This window comes from Triticum dicoccoides, chromosome 1A, assembly GCF_002162155.2.
Source record: "Triticum dicoccoides isolate Atlit2015 ecotype Zavitan chromosome 1A, WEW_v2.0, whole genome shotgun sequence".
Lineage (NCBI taxonomy): Eukaryota > Viridiplantae > Streptophyta > Magnoliopsida > Poales > Poaceae > Triticum > Triticum dicoccoides.
The window spans coordinates 482379678-482398858 of record NC_041380.1 but is presented as its reverse complement, the minus strand read 5'-3'; positions in this window follow the sequence as shown (position 1 = coordinate 482398858).

Sequence of the window (19181 nt, the reverse complement as noted above, 5' to 3'; positions counted from 1 at the left end):
AACACCATGTATTGCGAGAAATCCAACGGAGGAGATCGAGTCTTGTGGGGAAAAGTGTGCAAACCTCTGCAGAGTGTATAAACTAATCATGGTTAGCCGTGTCCCGGGTTATGGACATCTTGAGTATCTGGTACTTGAATTATTGATTTGATCTCATCACTATAAAATTAATTTGTTGGGATGTTAATGACTACTTTAATTGGGATTGAGTTGGAAGAACCTTCTCAATGATGTTTCAACTACCATGATAGTTAAATAAAACATATTCCTTTGTTGTTGGAAAAAATTGGCTTTTCACAAAACAATATAACCATAGAGCCTCCACCAGCCATATATGCATGTAGTGATAGCATTTATCTGTTCATTGCTCTCTTGTGTTATTGCCAGCATATTCCATGTGCTGACCCATTTCGGGCTGCAACATATCATGTTGCAGACTTTTCAGGCGAAGAGTAAGGTGCGCTAGGTCGTTTGTCGTGCACTCAGCTATGTCGTTGGATTTGATAGACTCGCTTTATCTACCAAGCCTTCCGCTGTTATCTCAATTAGATGGCCTTAAGCCATATTTATTGTATTAAGTTCTCTTTTGAGACGTTCGATGTAATAAGTGTGTGATTGCTACTCTGTTATAAATCCTTCGAGTACTGTGTGTGTCAGCATTACCAATCCAGGGATGACACTGAAGCACAGAGACTTGACCATCTGAGGGCGGGTCGCTACAAAGAGTGCCCCAAGATTTTGTCGGATCATGGGTTCTGGCAAAACCCTTAAGGTTTGAACACTGGGGTGCACGTGAAGGTTTTCTCCCTATCAAATCCACGCCCTAGCTCGCTAAGATCTCACGGGTGAACTCGACGAACTTGCAACACAAAGACACAATATTTATACTCGTTCGGGCCACCATTGTGGTGTAATACCCTACTCCAGTGTGGTGGTGGTGGATTGCCTCTTGGGCTGATGATCAACAGTACAAGGGGAAGAACAGCCTCCTGCGGTTGAGGTGTTCTTGTGCTTGGTGAACTTGTGTGGTTGAGGGTTGGAATCTCTCTCCCTATGGTGGCTCTAAACTGAGGTGAGGTCGATCTCTCCTCTCTCTCTGTCTCTCGGATCCGTTCTTTGTCCCCTAGCTATGGTGGTGGCTAGCTCTATTTATAGAGGCCCTGGTCCTCTCCCCAAATATTGAGCGGGAAGGGAGCCAAAAATTGCCAACTTGAAAGGCGACAACTAGTACAGCTTATCCTGACAAAAGTAGTCTTCGCCTGCAAAAGGCTCTGGTGATGACGCTGTCTTGGGCCCCATGGTGACCTCCGTCTTGTCGTCCTGCTAGTCTTGGTCTCGTTGCACCAATAGGGAAACCTTTCCTTGATGCCTCGGTACTCCGCGTCTGCGCTTTCCCCCTTGGCACCAAAGATGAAGCAAGGACACTGCGCGCGCTGGCGCCCCCCTGGTCTCGATTGTCATGGCTTACGTCACGAGGACCTCGCGAGGTTTGCCTTGCCTTGATCTCTCCGCCCCTCATGATCCTGCCTAGCGAGGCCGCTCCTGAGGAGGTCTTGTGTCGTCCGCCTCGCGAGGCTTGGCCCCTCGCGAGGGTCTTGAATACCTTGTCGATGAAGATGGACCATATAGACCTGCCAGCCCAGCCACGCGCCTCCGACAAGATTGTGGAGTTGAACCAAGGAGTTTGTAAGGGCAAGGAGATCGCCTACTTCATGAAGATCTACCGCTAGTGAGGCAAGTTCTTCGTGGGCGACGGCCGTGATGGAATAGACAAGGTTGCTTCTTCGTGGACCCTTCATGGGTGGAGCCCTCCGTGGACTCGCAGAACCGTTACCCTCCGTGGACCCTACCGCTAGTGAGGCAGGCAAGTCTGGGGACCCCCGTTCCCAGAACACCGACAGTAGCCCCCGGGCCCAAGGCCCACTCGGGCTTGGCTTCGAGGCGAAGCCAAAGGTCAAGCGCGGAGCGCCGCGGGCCCTAAAAGCCTGCGGCCTTGGTTGACGCATGGCGGTTGATTGGACGTGGGCGTCTCCGCTTCCCCACGCTGCCTCGACAACTGCCCGACTTGACTAGTCCCTGCGACATGCAAGGAAAAACATCATTACCTGTGATCATGGGGGTGCCGATTGGCCTTCTCCTGGTATAAATGGGAGGGGGCGGAGCCCCCGTCGCCCTTCTTTCCTCTGTCTCTCCTGTTTCTTCTCCTTCCTCGCTCCTCTCCTTGCTTGTGCAAGCAATGCGCCGATCCGTAGGTTCTTGGCTGCAGAGAAGGGCAAGGCTCCCCTCTTCGAGCCCGAGCGGCTTCCGCCGAAGAAGAGGAGGTCCCATCACCGTGAGATGGTCGTGAGGCCGGTGGTGTCGCGGCCTTGGTACGAAAGGCCGCCTCCTGGGTACCCACTGCCCTTGTACGCTCAGGCCGACGATTCTGGTAGGAGGAGCGGTGAGCGGCGCCACCTGCGCCAGGGCCGTGGTCACCATGCCGCGGAGGCGCACGTCATCGCCCTAGGGGTCCATACTGCGGATTCTTCACGTGAGTTTGTACTGTGGGCGGCGATGCCCCCGAGCACTTGGATACGCCTCCCGCCGTTCTTCGCTGCCAAGGTGCCGCCGAGGGGCGTTCGCAAACTCTGGTTGCAGCACGATGACTGCGACGCCCCAGCGACTGGGGCGGAGCTTGGAACCGTTGCCTCCGAGAAGATCTTCACGACCCGAGGCTGGGGCGAAATTGCCCGAGTCTGCCGTACGGAGGGCGCCCTCGCGATCCATTTTGAGTACGATGGCGCCTCCGTGCTGTTCTTCAAGGTCTTCAACATGGAAGGTCGCCGCCTGGAGTACTGCCCCGGAGGAGGTCGCTAGGATGATGTCGCGGCGGGCCCGGGGCCCTCCACCAGCCTTGCCTGCAGCTCCTCCAACGGCAGCGGCGACTCGTGGTGGTCCTGCGACTCTCCTGAGCTCTTGGAGTCTCCGGAGACGAGCGAGGATAGCTACGTGCCCCGAGCTCCTACCGAGCCCGGAGCAGGGCTGCGCGTCCAGCCGCCATCGCCGCTGATCTGGATGGGGTTGTGCTACCTCTTTTAGCACTGCGTTGGTTTTCCCCAAAGAGGAAGGGATGATGCAGCAAAGTAGCGTAAGTATTTCTCTCAATTTTTGAGAACCAATGTATCAATCCAGTAGGAGGCTACGCGCGAGTCCCTTGTACCTACACAAAACAAATAAATCCTCGCAACCAACGCAAATAGGATTTGTCAATCCCTATAGGGCCACTTACGACAGTGGGATCTGATAGATATGATAAGATAATACTTTTGGTATTTTTATGATAAAGATGCAAAGTAAAATAAAAGCAAAGTAAATAGCAAAGTAAATATCTAAGTAGTAGGAGATTAACATGATAAAGATAGACCCGGGGCCCATAGGTTTCACTAGTTGCTTCTCTCGAGAGCATAAGTATTTTACGGTGGGTGAACAAATTACTGTTGAGCAATTGACAGAATTGAGCATAGTTATGAGAATATCTAGGTATGATCATGTATATAGGCATCACGTCCGAGACAAGTAGACCGACTCCTGCCTGCATCTACTACTATTACTCCACTCATCGACTGCTATCCAGCATGCATCTAGAGTATTAAGTTAAAAACAGAGTAACGCCTTAAGCAAGATGACATTATGTAGAGGGATAGACTCATGCAATATGAAGAAAACCCCATCTTGTTATCCTCGATGGAAACAATACAATACATGCCTTGCTGCCCTTACTGTCACCAGGAAAGGACACCGCAAGATTGAACCCAAAGCTAAGCACTTCTCCCATTGCAAGAAAGATCAATCTAGTAGGCCAAACCAAACTTATAATTCGAAGAGACTTGCAAAGATAACCAATCATACATAAAAGAATTCAGAGAATATTCAAATATTATTCATAGATAGACTTGATCATAAACCCACAATTCATCGGTCTCAACAAACACACCGCAAAAGAAGATTGCATCGAATAGATCTCCACAAGAGAGGGGGATAACATTGTATTGAGATCCAAAAAGAGAGAAGAAGCCATATAGCTACTAACTATGGACCCGTAGGTCTGAAGTAAACTACTCACACTTCATCGGAGAGGCTATGGTGTTGATGTAGAAGCCCTCCGTGATCGATGCCCCCTTCGGCAGAGCTCCGGAACTGGACCCAAGATGGGATCTCGTGGATACAGAAAGTTACGACGGTGGAATTAGGGTTTTGGCTCTGTATCTGATTGTTTGGGGGTACATGGGTATATATAGGAGGAAGAAGTATGTCGGTGGAGCAACAGGGGGCCCACGAGGGTGGAGGGCACGCTTGGGGGGGTAGGCGCGCCCCCCTACCTCGTGGCCTCCTGTTAGTTGGCTTGACGTAGGGTCCAAGTCTCCTGAGTTGTATTCGCTGAGAAAATCACGTTCCCGAAGGTTTCATTCCATTTGGACTCCGTTTGATATTCCTTTTCTTCGAAACCCTAAAAAAAAGGCAAAAAACAGCAATTCTGGGCTGGGCCTCCGGTTAATAGGTTAGTCCCAAAAATAATATAAAAGTGGATAATAAAGCCCAATAATGTCCAAAACAGTAGATAATATAGCATGGAGCAATCAAAAATTATAGATATGTTGGAGACGTATCAAGCATCCCCAAGCTTAATTCCTCCTCGTCCTCGAGTAGGTAAATGATAGAAACCGAATTTTTGATGCGGAGTGCTACTTGGCATAATTTTAATGTAATTCTTCTTAATTGTGGTATGAATATTCAGATCCGAAAGATTCAAAACAAAAGTTTATATTGACATAGAAAATAATAATACTTCAAGCATACTAACAAAGCAATTATGTCTTCTCAAAATAACATAGCTAAAGAAAGTTATCCCTACAAAATCATATAGTCTGGCTATGCTCTATCTTCACCACACAAAATATTTAAATCATGCACAACCCCGATGACAAGCCAAGCAATTGTTTCATACTTTTGACATTCTCAAAACTTTTTCAATCTTCACGCAATACATGAGTGTGAGCCATGGATATAGCACTATAGGTGGAATAGAGTGGTGGTTGTGGAGAAGACAAAAAGGGAGAAGACAGTGTCACATCAACTAGGCGCATCAACGGGCTCTGGAGATGCCCATCAATAGATATCAATGTGAGTGAGTAGGTATTGTCATGCAATGGATGCACTAGAGCTATAAGTATATGAAAGCTCAAAAAGAAACTAAGTGGGTGTGCATCCAACTTGCTTGCTCATGAAGACCTAGGGCATTTTGAGGAAGCCCATCATTGGAATATACAGGCCAAGTTCTATAATGTAAGATTCCCACTAGTATATGAAAGTGATAACATGAGAGACTCTCTACTATGAAGATCATGGTGCTACTTTGTAGCACAAGTGTGGTAAAAGGATAGTAACATTGTCCCTTCTCTCTTTTTCTCTCGTTTTTTTATTTGGGCCTTTTCTCTCTCTTTTTATGGCCTCTTTTCTTTTTTTTTCGTCCGGAGTCTCATCCCAACTTGTGGGGGAATCATAGTCTCCATCATCCTTTCCTCACTGGGACAATGCTCTAATAATGATCATCATCACACTTTTATTTTTCTTACAACTCAACAATTACAACTCAATACTTAGAACAAAATATGACTCTATGTGAATGCCTCCGGCGGCGTACCGGGATATGCAATGATTCATGAGTGACAAGTATGAAAGAATTATGAACGATGGCTTTGCCACAAATACTATGTCAACTACATGATCATGCTAAGCAATATGACAATGATGGAGTGTGTCATAAACGGAACGGTGGAAAGTTGCATGGCAATATATCTCGGAATGGCTATGGAAATGCCATAATAGGTAGGTATGGTGGCTGTTTTGAGGAAGGTATATGGTGGGTGTATGATACCGGCGAAAGGTGCGCGGTATTAGAGAGGCTAGCAAGGGTGGAAGGGTGAGAGTGTGTATAATCCATGGACTCAACATTAGTCATAAAGAACTCATATACTTATTGCAAAAATCTACAAGTTATTGAAGCAAAGTATTACGCGCATGCTCCTAGGGGGTAGATTGGTAGCAAAAGACCATCGCTCGTCCCCGACCGCCACTCATAAGGAAGACAATCAATAAATAAATCATGCTCCGACTTCATCACATAACAGTTCACCATACGTGCATGCTATGGGAATCACAAGCTTCAATAGAAGTATTTCTCAAATTCACAACTACTCAACTAGCATGACTTTAATATCACCACCTCCATATCTCAAAACAATTATCAAGTATCAAACTTATCATAGTATTCAACACACTCATAAGAAAGTTTTTATTATTAATCTTGTATACCAAGTATATTAGGATTTTAAGCAAATCACCATGCTATTAAGACTCTCAAAATAATCTACGTGAAGCATGAGAGATCAATAGTTTCTATAAAACAAATCCACCACCGTGCTCTAAAAGATATAAGTGAAGCACTAGAGCAAAATTATATAACTCAAAAGATATAAGCGAAGCACATAGAGTATTCTAAAAAATTCCAAATCATGTATGGCTATCTCAAAATATGTGTACATCAAGGATGATTGTGGTAAACTAATAAGCAAAGACTCAAATCATACAAGACGCTCCAAGTAAAACACATAACATGTGGTAAATAAAAATATAGCTCCAAGTAAAGTTACGGATAGAAGTAGACGAAAGAGGGGATGCCTTCCGGGGCATCCCCAAGATTTGGATTTTAGGTGTCCTTAGATTATCTTGGGGGTGCCATGGGCATCCCCAAGCTTAGGCTCTTGCCACTCCTTGTTCCATAATCCATCAAATCTTTACCCAAAACTTGAAAACTTCACAACACAAAACAAAGCAGAAAATCTCGTGAGCTCCGTTAGCGAAAGAGAATAAAAGATCACTTCAAGGTACTGTAATGAACTCATTATTTATTTATATTGGTCTTATACCTACTGTATTCCAACTTCTCTATGTTTTATAAACTAATTTACTAGCCATAGATTCATCAAAATAAGCAAACAACACACGAAAAACAGAATCTGTCAAAACAGAACAGTCTGTAGTAATATGCAGCTAGCGCAAGATATGGAACCCAAAAAATTCTAAAATAAATTTCTGGACGTGAGAAATTTATCTATTAATCATATTCAAAAAGAATTAACTAAATAGCACTTTCCAAATAAAAAATGTCAGCAGTTCTCGTGAGCGCTAAAGTTTCTGTTTTTACAGCAAGTTCAACAAGACTTTCCCCAAGTCTTCCCAACGGTTCTACTTTTCACAAATACTAATTAAACATAAAAAACACAACCAAAACAGAGGCTAAATAATTTATTTATTACTAATCAGGAGAAAAAAGAAAGGACTAAAAAATAAAATTGGGTTGCCTCCCAACAAGCGCTATCGTTTAACGCCCCTAGCTAGGCATAACAAGCAAGAATAGATCTAGGTATTGCCATCTTTGGTAGGCAATCCATAAGTGGCTCTCATAATAGATTCATAAGGTAATTTAATTTTATTTCTAGGAAATTGTTCCATGCCTTTCCATAACGGAAATTGGAATCTAATATTTCCTTCCTTCATATCAATAATTGCACCAATCGTTCTAAGGAAAGGTCTACCAAGAATAATAGGACATGAAGGATTGCAATCTATGTCAAGAACAATAAAATCTATGGGCACATAATTCCTATTTGCAACAATAATAACGTCATTAATTCTTCCCATAGGTTTCTTAATAGTGGAATCCGCAAGGTGCAAGTTTAGAGAGCAATCATCAAAATAACGGAACGTAATAAATCACACAAAGTCTTTGGAATCGTGGAAACACTAGCACCCAAATCACATAAAGCATAGAATTCATGATCTTTAATTTTAATTTTAATAGTTGGTTCCCACTCATCATAAAGTTTTCTAGGGATAGAAACTTCCAATTCAAGTTTTTCTTCATAAGATTGCATCAAGGCATCAACGATATGTTTAGTAAACGCTTTATTTTGACTATAAGAGCGAGGAGAATTTAGCACGGATTGCAGCAAGGAAATACAATCAATCAAAGAGCAATTTTCATAGTTAAATTCCTTGAAATCCATAATAGTGAGTTTAGCAACATCTAGGGTTTTAATTTCTTCAATCTCACTTTTATCAAATTTAGCATCAAGATCAAAAGATTCAGAATTCTTGGAACGCCTTCTAGGTAAAGGTGGATCATATTCAGTCCCATCATTATTAAGATTCATATTGCAAAACAAAGATTTAATAGGGGACACATCAATAACTTTTAGATCTTCATCATTATTTTCATAAGAACTAGAAGAACACGCTTTTATAAAGGCATCTTTCTTAGCACGCATCCTAGAGGTTCTTTCTTTGCACTCATCAATGGAAATTCTCATGGCTTTGAGAGACTCATTGATATCATCCTTAGGTGGAATAGATCTAAGTTTCAAAGAATCAACATCAAGAGCAATTCTATCAACGTTCCTAGCCAAATCATCAATCTTAAGCAATTTTTGTTCAATCATAGCATTAAAATTCTTTTGCGAAGTAATAAATTCTTTAATATTAGAATCAAAATCAGAGGGCATCTTATTATAATTTCCATAAGAATTGTTGTAGGAATTACCATAATTATTAGAGGGATTACTAGGATAAGGCCTAGGATTGAAATTTCCTCTATACGCGTTATTACCAAAATTGTTCCTACCAACAAAATTCACATCCATAGATTCATTATTATTCTCAATCAAAGTAGACAAGGGCATATCATTAGGATCAGAAGAAACACTCTTATTAGCAAATAATTTCATAAGTTCATCCATCTTTCCACTCAAAACATTAATTTCTTCTATCGCATGCACCTTTTTACTAGTAGATCTTTCAGTATGCCATTGAGAATAATTAACCATAATATTATCTAGGTTTTTAGTAGCTTCTCCTAAGGTGATTTCCATAAAAGTGCCTCCTGCGGCCGAATCTAAAAGATTTCTAGAAGCAAAATTCAATCCAACATAATTTTTTTGTATAATCATCCACAAATTTAAACCATGAGTAGGGCAATTACGTACCATTAATTTCATTCTCTCCCAATCTTGTGCAACATGTTCATGATCAAGTTGCTTAAAGTTCATAATATCATTTCTAAGAGATGATCTTAGCGGGAAGAAAATACTTAGAGATAAAAGCATATTTGCACTTGTTCCATGAATCAATACTATTTTTAGGCAAAGACAAAAACCAAGCTTTAGTATGATCTCTAAGAGAAAAAGGAAATAGCAACAATTTAACAATATCATTATCCACATCTTTGTTCTTTTGCATGTCACACAATTCAACGAAGCTATTTAGATGGATTTGCAGATCGTCAGCAAGGCAAGTAACACTTTGATCATACCCCTTTATTACCCAGTTTTTATGCATTAGTTTCAACCCTCACACATTGCATGAGTAGGATCTCTTAACTTGTGGGTCTAGGAAGTAGAAGATGAGGTAGAACCTATTACCTGTTTTATTATCAAACCCTTGGGAGTTACTTCTACGTTATGCTTAATTGCCATGTTATGATCGTAGACGTGGATTGGGTTTGAGTGTAACCATGACAGATGTGAGTTGTTAATTAATGGTTCAACTTAAGGTGGCAACGTTAATACACATCTGGGTGGATTGCTTGTGGGCACCTGGAGAATCCAGTGTTGTCCAAGGATATCCCGGAGTACCTGTGTGATCATCCTACGGTGTGCCACCCAGGCTCAAAGGGATCATAAGATTATTCATGCTGGAAACTTCCATGTGCAGCCACAAGCCATTATGGGATCTGGCATAGTTGAGTATGTTATGCGACCTCTTTCAGTGGTGGGCTAGCAGATGTAGGGGAAAGTAGGTGTAACGGTCCACCCAGAGTAAAGAGTTAATGCTTCTAAAAGACTGTGTCTCGGTCATCCGTTTCTCAAACACCATGTAGTGCGAGAAATCCAACGGAGGAGATCGAGTCTTGTGGGGAAAAGTGCGCAAACGTCTGCAGAGTGTATAAACTAATCATGGTTAGTCGTGTCCCCAGTTATGGACATCTTGAGTATCTGGTACTTGAATTATTGATTTGATCTCATCACTATAAAATTAATTTGTTGGGATGTTAATGACTACTTTAATTGGGATTGAGTTGGAAGAACCTTCTCAATGATGTTTCAACTACCATGATAGTTAAATAAAACATATTCCTTTGTTGTTGGGAAAAATTGGCTTTTCACAAAACAATATAACCATAGAGCCTCCACCAGCCATATATGCATGTAGTGATAGCATTTATCTGTTCATTGCTCTCTTGTGTTATTGCCAGCATATTCCATGTGCTGACCCATTTCGGGCTGCAACATATCATGTTGCAGACTTTTCAGGCGAAGAGTAAGGTGCGCTAGGTCATTTGTCGTGCACTCAGCTATGTCGTTGGATTTGATAGACTCGCTTTATCTACCAAGCCTTCCACTGTTATCTTAATTAGATGGCCTTAAGCCATATTTATTGTATTAAGTTCTCTTTTGAGACATTCGATGTAATAAGTGTGTGATTGCTACTCTGTTATAAATCCTTCGAGTACTGTGTGTGTCAGCATTACCAATCCAGGGATGACACTGAAGCACAGAGACTTGACCATCTGAGGGCGGGTCGCTACAAAGAGTGCCCCAAGATTTTGTCGGATCATGGGTTCTGGCAAAACCCTTAAGGTTTGAACACTGGGGTGCACGCGAAGGTTTTCTCCCTATCAATCCGCGCCCTAGCTCGCTAAGATCTCATGGGTGAACTCGACGAACTTGCAACACAAAGACACAAGATTTATACTGGTTCGGGCCACCATTGTGGTGTAATACCCTACTCCAGTGTGGTGGTGGTGGATTGCCTCTTGGGCTGATGATTAATAGTACAAGGGGAAGAATAGCCTCCTGCGGTTGAGGTGTTCTGGTGCTTGGTGAACTTGTGTGGTTGAGGGTCGGAATCTCTCTCCCTATGGTGGCTCTAAACTGAGGTGAGGTCGATCTCTCCTCTCTCTCTGTCTCTCAGATCCGTTCTTCATCCCCTAGCTATGGTGGTGGCTAGCTCTATTTATAGAGGCCCTGGTCCTGTCTCCAAATATTGAGTGGGAAGGGAGCCAACAATTGCCAATTTGAAACGGTACAGCTAGTACAGCTTATCCTGACAAAAGTAGTATTCACCTGCAAAAGGCTCTGGTGATGACGCCGTCTTGGGCCCCATGGTGACCTCCATCTTGCCGTCCTGCTGGTCTTGGTCTCGTTGCACCGATATGGAACCTTTCCTTGATGCCTCGGTACTCCGCGTCTACGCTTTCCCCCTTGGCACCAAAGAGGAAGCAAGGACACTGCGCGCGCTGGCACCCGCCTGGCCTCGATTGTCATGGCTTACATCATGAGGACCTCGCGAGGTTTGCCTTGCCTTGATCTCTCCGCCCCTCATGAGCCTGCCTGGTGAGGCCGCTCCTGAGGAGGTCATGTGTCGTCCGCCTTGCGAGGCTTGGCCCCTCGCGAGGGTCTTGAATACCTTGTCGATGAAGATGGGTCGTACAGACCTGCCAGCCCAGCCACGCCGCGGGCACAGGCAGGCAAGTCTGGGGACCCCTGTTCCCAGAACACCGACAGTAGCCCCCAGGCCCAAGGCCCGCTCGGGCTTGGCTTCGAGGCGAAGCCAAAGGTCAAGCGCGGAGCGCCGCGGGCCCCAAAAGCCCGCGGCGTCGGTTGATGTGTGGCGGTTGATTGGACGTGGGCGTCTCCGCTTCCCCACGCTGCCTCGACAACTGCCCGACTTGACTAGCCCCTGCGACATGCAAGGAAAAACATCATTACCTGTGATCATGGGGGGTGCCGGTTGGCCTTCTCCTGGTATAAATGGGAGGGGGCGGAGCCCCCGTCGCCCATCTTTCCTCTGTCTCTCCTGTTTCTTCTCCTTCCTCGCTCCTCTCCTTGCTTGTGCAGGCATGGCGCCGATCCGGAGGCTCTCGACTGCAAAGAAGGGCAAGGCTCCCCTCATCGAGCCCGAGCGGCTTCTGCCAAAGAAGAGGAGGTCCCATCTCCGTGAGATGGTCGTGAGGCCGGTGGTGTCGCGACCTTGGTACGAAAGGCCGCCTCCTGGGTACCCGTTGCCCTTGTACACTCAGGCCGACGATTCTGGTGGGAGGAGCGGTGAGCGGCGCCACCTGCGCCAGGGCTGTGGTCGCCGTGCCGCGGAGGCGCACGTCGTCGCCCTAGGGGTCCATACTGCGGATTCTTCTAACGAGTTTGTGCTGTGGGCGGTGATGCCCCCGAGCTCTTGGATACGCCTCCCGCCGTTCTTCGCTGATGAGGTGCCGCCGAGGGGCGTTCGCGGACTCTGGTTGCAGCACGACGACTGCGACGCCCCAGCGACCGGAGCGGATCTTGGAACCGTTGCCTCCGGGAAGATCTTCTTGGCCTGAGGCTGGGGTGAAATTGCCCGAGTCTGCCGTACGGAGGGTGCTCTCGCGATCCACTTCGAGTACGATGGCGCCTCCGTGCTATTCTTCAAGGTCTTCAACACGGAAGGTCGCCGCCTGGAGTGCTGCCCCGGAGGAGGTCGCCAGGACAATGTCGTGGCGGGCGTGGAGCCCTCCAGTGGCTTTGCCTGCAGCTCCTCCAGCGACAGCGGCGACTCGTGGTGGTCCAGCGACTCTCCTGAGCTCTTGGAGTCTCCGGAGACGAGCGAGGACAGCTACGTGCCCCCGAGCTCCCACCGAGCCCGGAGCAGGGTTGCGCGTCCAGCCGCCGTCGCTGCTGATCTGGATGGGGTTGGCGCCGGCCTCACGTGGCCCACTGTTGATGACCGCGTCGGCGATATCTGGTCGCGTAGATAGAACTCCTAGGAATTCTTTTCCTTATGTTCCCTGCGAGGAATTAGGAAATGGACCCCGTGGGGGCGTGTAAAGCGTCTACAATGCCCTTTGTCAATATAACCCTTATTATGAAGATTTGTGTGTGCGCATATCCTGCCGAGGCTCGGCTTCCCCTTTCCAATCCTTCGGTAGCTTGGTGCTCTACACTGACAGGTCCCGGTCCCGAGGTAGGCTGCAGCCATCGCTGGTATGCCAGGTCGCAATGCCGTGGTCAAGGCCAGGAGGTGAGCGGCCCGAGGTCCAGTAAGAGCTCCTAAGGCGCGATGCTCAAGAGGTCCCCTTTAGCGCGCAAGCAGCTACCTTAGGACGGGAAAGGAAGAGAGCATTGCCGCAGCAGGGCAGCGAAGGGAGCGAGGCCCGTTTAGGTTCGGTTTCCCCTTTCTATCCTCGTGACGGCTTGGTGCTCTACGCCGACAAGTCCCGGTCCCCAGGCAGGCTGCAGCCGTCGCTGGTATGCCAGGTCACGATGTCGTGGTCAAGGCCAGGAGGTGAGCGGCCCGGAGTCCGGTAAGAGCTCCTGAGGTGCGATGCTCATGAGGTCCCCCTTAGAGCTCAAGCGGCCGTCGAGAGGTAAGAAATGGAGACGACGTTGCAGCACAGGACGAAGTCTTCAATCTTGTATCTTGATAATCCAAAAGTCCGGCCAAAGTATATAGTCCGGCTGTCCAAGGACCCCCTAATCTAGGACTCCCTCAGTAGCCCCTGAACCAGGCTTCAATGACGATGAGTCCGACGCGCAGATTGTCTTCAGCATTGCAAGGCGGGTTCCTTCTTTGAATACTCCATAGAAGATTTTGAACACATAAGGATCGTGTCCGGCTCTGCAAAACAACTTCCACATCCACAAATCTAATCTGCTGACAACTTTTTATAACATGACATCACGCTATGGCTCGGTCATTATTTGAGCCGTTTTTCTCAACCAGCTACTGCACATATTGTGAGGTGGTTTTCTTGGCACGTCTTGTCGAAGCATAGATCGTGTCCCCTTATCACGGGATTCTCATCAATACGGGTGCGGGTAACCCAACCATGCCTGCTGGTATGACTCCTCGATTTTAGGCAAGTTTCGAACGGCCACGTGGAGGATGCTTGATATTCATCCTCTTTATAAAGGGGCCAAGGCCTGTCCTTTTCTTCTCGCGCTAGATCCTTCCCTTCCGCCAGCTTGAGTTCCAACACCCAAGGCTCAGGCTAAGCACTTTGGACCTTCAACCATGTCCGGATCCAACCTTCAAGGCCGGTGGATGGCCTCTTCTGTCATAGAGGAGGACATCAAGAAGCTAAGAGAAGCCAGGTATCTGACCGCCGAAATCTTGCACAGGCTGCCTACTCAAGGGCAGGTCATCCCCACTCCCGAACCCAACGAGAGTGTGGTATTTGTTTCGCACTTCCTCCGAGGGCTAGGCTTTAGTCTTGATCCCTTTTTTAGAGGGCTTATGTTCTATTACGGGCTCGATTTCCATGATCTAGCCCCAGATTCCATCCTTCACATCTCGTCGTTTATCGTCGTGTGTGAGGCTTTCCTCCGCATCACCCCACACTTCGGCTTATGGCTCAAGACCTTCAATGTGAAGCCGAATATGATCGATGGGCGACATGCAGAATGCAGAGGTGCCATAATAAGCAAAGGCGCTGATGCCCCATGGCCAAAGGGTTCCTTCCCGGAGGTGTCCAACTTATGGCAGTGGGAGTGGTTTTACATCACAGCTCCCCGAAGTACTAAGTGGGTAGCCGCCCCGCCTTCCGTTCGCCCCCCCCCCCCGCGACAACTGGCGTCATGGGTCAACAAGGGGCTGGACTGGGGGGCAGTTAATGACGTGCTGACATTGCAGAGTCGCATCCGAGATCTCCTCAGGAGGGATGTCAGTCTTGTCAAGGTAATGCAAGTTATGCTAGCTCGCCGGGTCATGCCATGCCAACATCGATCTCTCCGTATGTGGGAGTTCAACCCGGAAGGACCGCAAACTATTCAGCAATTCTTCGGCATGACGCTCGAAGGGATGTATGGATTGTTCTTTGGATCACGAATAAAGTGTCCGGACACCACCGAGGATGCGGGTCTAAAATGCAATCGTCTAGATACCCATGTAAGTAATTCTGCGGCCAAACACGTCGTCTTTTCATTTGTCATAACATCATTCTGAAAAAATTGCTCTTGGCCAGGACTGGATAAGAAAGGCGAAGATGATCAGGTGTTCGGGCCCCCCTTCCCGAAGGCTCACCGGATCCTGTACTAGCCAGGATGCTTGAGCACACACTTTATAAAGTGCCATCAGGGGAAGATAAAGGGAGGTGAGGGAGTCCTGGATTAGGGGGTCTCCGGACAGCTGGATTATATCCTTTGGCCGGACTATTGGACTATGAAGATACAAGATTGTAGACTTCGTCTCGTGTCCGGATGGGACTCTACTTGGCGTGGAAGGCAAGCTAGGCAATACAGATATGTATATCTCCTCCTTTGTAACCGACCTTGTGTGACCCTAGCCCTTTCTGATGTCTATATAAACCGGAGGGTTTTAGTCCGTAGAACAACATACAATCATACCATAGGCTAGCTTCTAGGGTTTAGCCTCTCTGATCTCGTGGTAGATCTACTCTTGTACTACCCATATCATCAATATTAATCAAGCAGGACGTAGAGTTTTACCTCCATTGAGAGGGCCCGAACCTGGGTAAAACTTTGTGTCCCCTGCCTCCTGTTACCATCCACCTAGACGCACAGTTCGGGACCCCCTACCCGAGATCCGCCGGTTTTGACACCGACATTGGTGCTTTCATTGAGAGTTCCTCTGTGTCGTCGTCGTTAGGCTTGATGGGTCCTTCTATCATCATTAGCGATGCAGTCCAGGGTGAGGCTTTTCTCCCCGGACAGATTTTTGTATTCGGCGGCTTTGAACTGCGGGCCAATTCGCTTGGCCATCTGGAGCAGATTGAAAGCTACGCCCCTGGCCATCAGGTCAGGTTTGGAAGCTTAAACTACACGGCCGATATCCACGGAGGCTTGATCTTTGATGGATTCGAGCCTCTGCCTTGTGCGTCATGCGGTTATGGTGAGTACGATTTAGCTCTACCATCCGACAGTGTTCAAGAGATCGCACCGGTAGCCGCTCTGACCCTCAATTCGGAGCCAGTTGCGCCGTCCATGGACGGGTGGATGGACCCCGCCACGGAGGCCTTACCCTCATCGGCGATCGAGCCGAACATCAACCTTACTCTGCACGAGAGCCGTGTTGACAAACTGCCGGATCTCTCTCCGGCCACGGAGTCCGAACCGCCTGCGCCCGTTCCTAGCGAATCCGATTGGACTCCGATCATGGAGTTTACCTCCGCGGATATTTTTCAGCACCCGCCCTTTGGCGACATACTAAACTCGTTAAGGTCTCTCTCCTTGTCAGGAGGATCCTGGCCGAACTATGTCCAGCAGGATTGGAATGCGGACGTTCGCGGCCCGCCCACCACCCACTTAGTAGCCACTGTCGATGACTTAACCGACATGCTCGACTTTGACTCTGAAGACATCGACAGTATGGATGATGATGTGGGAGACGAAGATGAACCACTGCCCACAGGGCACTGGACACCCACCTCATCATACAATATATACATGGTGGACACACCCAAAGAAGGCAATGGCGACGAGACAGCGGAGGATGACCCCTCCAAGAAGCAACCCAAGTGTCGACGTCAGCGGCGCCGCTCTAAGTCCCGCCAAAGCAAAAGTGGTGATACCGGCACAGGAGATAATAACACTCCGAATAGTGCCGAAGATAACAAAAATCCCCTCCAGCAAGACTTAGAGCAGGAGGATGGAGGAGCCAGCCCTCCTGAGAGAGCGGCAGATGGAGAAGCAGAGGATGATAATTACATGCCCCCTTCCGAAGACGAGGCAAGCCTCGGCGATGACAAATTCGTCGTACCAGAGGATCCCGTCGAACAAGAGCGCTTCAAGCACCGGCTTATAGCCACGGCAAATAGCCTTAAGAAAAAGCAGCAGCAGCTTCAAGCTGATCAAGATCTGCTAGCTGACAGATGGACTGAAGTCCTCGCGACCGAGGAATATAAACCCGAGAACCCCTCCAAGAGTTACCAAAATGCAGGTTGCTACCCCGACTGGAGGAAGAAGTGTATGACGCGGCTGATCGGCCACCTCGTGGCTGAGATAGAGAGGCATTCGAGCCAAAAACTCAGCCTGCACCCCGACGCCATTCAAATAAAAAGGCATGGGGAAATACGCCAAACCTGCGAGATGTATTGGAGGACAAAGCAAAACATGCAAGATCGATCTACGGATCACGAGGGCGCACCACTATGCGAGACGATAAATGTCACACCGGATATAGTAAAAGTCAATCCGGCTGGGCCGAACACAATGGGCAAGACCCATTCGAGCTGCGTTGCGATATAGCCCAATACAGAGGCTCGGCACACCCCCTATGCTTCACAGACGATGTAATGGATCATCAAATCCTAGAGGGGTTCAAACCCACAAATTTTGAATCATACAACGGCACAACAGATCCTGCGGTATGGATCGAGGATTTCCTCCTCCACATCCACATGGCCCGCGGCAATGACTTACATGCCATCAAATACCTCCCACTAAAGCTCAAAGGACCAGCGAGGCATTGGCTTAACAGCTTGCCAGCAGAGTTCATTAGCTGTTGGGAAGATCTGGAAGCCGCATTTCTTGACAACTTTCAGGGCACTTATGTGCGACCACCAGACACCGATGACTTGAGCCGCATAAGTTAGCAGCCAGAAGAATCGGCCAGGCAATTCTGGACACAGTTCCTAACAAAGAAAAATCAAATTGTCGACTGTCCGGATGCAGAGGCCCTAGCAGCCTTCAAGCATAACATCCGCGACGAGTGGCTTGCCCGGCACCTTGGACAGGAAAAGCCAAAATCTATGGCAGCCCTCACGACACTCATGACCCGCTTTTGTGCGGGAGAAGACAGCTGGCTAGCTCGCAGTAACAACATATCAAAAAACCATGGTACTTCGGATACCAAGGGCGGCAATAGTAGGTCACATCGCAACAAACATAAGCGCCGCATTAACAGCGATATTACTGAGGATACGACAGTCAATGCCGGATTTAAAGGCTCTAAACCCGGTCAGCGGAAAAGGCCATTAAAAGAAGCACTCCGGGCCCGTCCAGTTTGGACCACATACTCGATCGCTCGTGTCAAATACACGGTACCCCTGACAAGACAGCCAACCACACCAACAGGGAATGCTGGGTGTTCAAGCAGGCCGGCAAGTTAATTGCCGAAGATAAAGATAAGGGGTCACACAACGATGACGAAGAGGAGCCCTGGCAGCCGAACACCAGAGGACAGAAGAGGTTCCTCCCACAAGTGCGGACGGTGAACATGATATACGCAACCCACATCCCCAAGAGGGAGCAGAAGTGTGCGCTCAGGGACGTATATGCGTTGGAGCCAGTCGCCCCAAAGTTCAACCCATGGTCCTCCTGCCCGATCACCTTCGATTGCAGGGACCACGCCACTAGTATCCATCACGGCGGATTCGCCGCACTGGTCTTAGACCCAATCATTGACGGATTTCACCTCACTCGAGTCCTTATGGATGGCGGCAGCAGCCTAAACCTGCTTTACCAGGACACAGTGCGCAAAATGGGTATAGACCTCTCAAGGATCAAACCCACAAAAATGACCTTTAAAGGCGCCATTCTAGGCATAGAGGCCCATTGCACAGGCTCAATTACACTGGAAGTGGTCTTCGGATCCCCGGATAACTTCCGAAGCGAAGAACTAATCTTCGATATAGTCCCGTTCCGCAGTGGCTATCATGCACTGCTCGGGAGAACCGCATTTGCGAGATTCAATGCGGTACCGCATTATGCATACCTCAAGCTCAAGATGCCAGGACCCCGGGGGGTCATCACAGTTAACGGAAACACAGAGCACTCTCTCCGCATGGAGGAGCACACTGCGGCCCTCGCAGTAGAAGCGCAAAGCAGCCTCTCAAGGCAATCCACCAGTTCGGCGTTTCAAGACCCGGACACCTTCAGACGCACTCAGAGTAATCGGCAACTAGACCGCCTGGCACGGTCTGAGCTCGCGTAGCAATGCGGCCCCCACCCAAGCCAAACGGCGAAATTCGTGCCACGCGTACATAATTACGCATTAAAAATACCATGGGCACAGGTGGAGAGGGGGGCACAACTACGGTACGCTCCAAGACGCGGCCTAAACCGCACTAGGGGCTTCCCGCTTTGTTATTTTTC